The 2,105-nt window shown below is 35.1% G+C and overlaps 1 pseudogene; it reads right to left on the reverse strand.

Moving 5' to 3' along the window:
* Nucleotides 1–618: 618 nt before the first annotated feature.
* On the reverse strand, nt 619–713 carry LOC127216508 (uncharacterized; annotated as a pseudogene).
* Nucleotides 714–2,105: the final 1,392 nt, after the last annotated feature.

Below are 2,105 nucleotides of genomic sequence, written 5' to 3' on the forward strand. Positions count from 1 at the left end.
CCTTTACTCCACAAATTAGAAAATCTAAAAGAAATGGATAATTTTCTTGATACTACTTACCAAAGTTAAATCAAGATCAAATAAATAATCCAAATAGACCTATAATGCCTAAGAAAAAAGAAGCAGCCATTAAAAGTCTCCCAGTCCAAAAAAAAAAAAAAAAAAAAAAAAAAAAAAAGTCCAGGGTCAGATGGTTTAAATGAGAATTCTACCAGACTTTCAAAGAAGAGCTAATACCAATACTCCAATACTCCTCAAGTGATTCTATAAAATAGAAACAGAAGAAACATTGCAAAATTTATTTTATGAGGCCACAGTCACCTTATACCCAAATCATACAAGTATTCAATAAAGAAAGAGAATTACAAGTCAATTTCCCTTATGAACATAGATGTAAAAATACTCAATAAAATATTCAAAACCTGATTTAGGAATACATGAAAAATATCACCCACTATGATCAAGTAGGCTTCATCCCAGAGATGAAGAGATGGTTTAACATATGAAAATAAGACATTGCAATTCATATTGTAAAAAAAAAATGAAAGAAAAAGAACTACATAATTATCTCATTAGATGCTGGAAAAGCCTTTGACATACCAAGCACCCCTTCATGGTAAAATCTTAGAGAGATTAGGAATACAAGAGATAGTCCTTGTGCAGGGGTCATGCTATCATTCCAATTTTAATATATGTGCTACCGAAGCAAGCACACAAGGGATATTCCTAGACACAATAAACACAATTTACAGCAAGCCGATAGCCAACATCAAATTAAATGGAGATAAAGTCAAAGAAATTTTATTAAAATCAGGAACAAGACAATGTTGTCAATGCTCTACATATATATTGAATGTGGTACTTGAAGTTTACCTAGTTCAATAAGACAACTGAAGGAGATCATAATAAGAGAGGATTCATCCAGTACTGATGGGAACAGATGCAGAGGTCCAGAGCCAAACATTCAGCACAGCTCAGGAACCCCATGGAATAGAGGGAGGAAGGATTGTAGGAGCCAAAGTGGTCAAGGGCACTAGGAGAACAGGAATCACAGAATCAACTAAGCAAGGCTCTTAGGAGCTCAAGAGGAAGAAAGTGGCAATCATAGGGCCCTCATGGGTCTGCACTAGGCCCTCTGAATATATGTTAAGGTTGTGTAGCTTGGTGTTTTTGTGGGACTCCAGTGGGAGCAATTGTGTCTTTGACTCTTTTTCCTGCTCTTGGGACCCTTTTATTCCTACCAGGTTGCCATGTGTAGCCTTGACATAAAAATTTGTGCCTAGTGTTGTTGTAACTTGTGATACCATGGGCACTTGATATCCCTGGAAGGCCTTCTGTTTTCCGAGGGGAAATAGAGAAGGAGATTTGAGGTGTTGCAGGGGGGATGGGGAGGAGTGGAGGGAGGGAAATATAGACAGGATGCATTGTATAAAAGAAACTAGAAAAAGAAAAGAAAAATGAATCAAGACAGAAACTAAAGACTTTCTAGAATTGATTGAAAATGAATAAACCACATATGGGATACAATTTATGGGATACAATGAAGGTTGTTTTAAGAGCCAAGTTCACAGCACTAAATGACTACACTTAAAAATATATATATAGAAAAATCTCATACTAACCACTTAAGAAAGTTCTAGAAAAGAAAAATAAATCATACTTTAAAAGAGTAAGTGTTGAGGAATAATCAAATTTCAGGGCTGAAATTAATAAATTGGAAATAAAGACAATACAAAGAATAAATGAAACAAAAAGTTGGTTATTTGAGAAAACCAATAAGTTTGACAAAACCTTATCCAAATTAACTAGAAAGTGGAAAGAGAAGATCCAAATTAACAAAATTAGAGAGGAGAAGGACTTTTAACAACAGACAGCAGGGAGATCATATGAACATACTTTAACACCTGTACACCACCAAAGGGACAATTTTCTTGACATGTAACATCCACCAAAGTTAGGCAATTTAAAGAGACCTATCAACCCTGGTGAAATAGAACCCATAATTAAAATGCTTTCCCATCCCCCAAAAAAAGGACAGGGCTAGATGCTTTTAGAGCAGAATTCTACCAGATTTTCAAAGAAGAATTAATGCCAATACTGCTCAA

The sequence above is a fragment of the Phodopus roborovskii genome, unplaced genomic scaffold (assembly GCF_943737965.1).
Source record: "Phodopus roborovskii unplaced genomic scaffold, PHOROB, whole genome shotgun sequence".
NCBI lineage: Eukaryota > Metazoa > Chordata > Mammalia > Rodentia > Cricetidae > Phodopus > Phodopus roborovskii.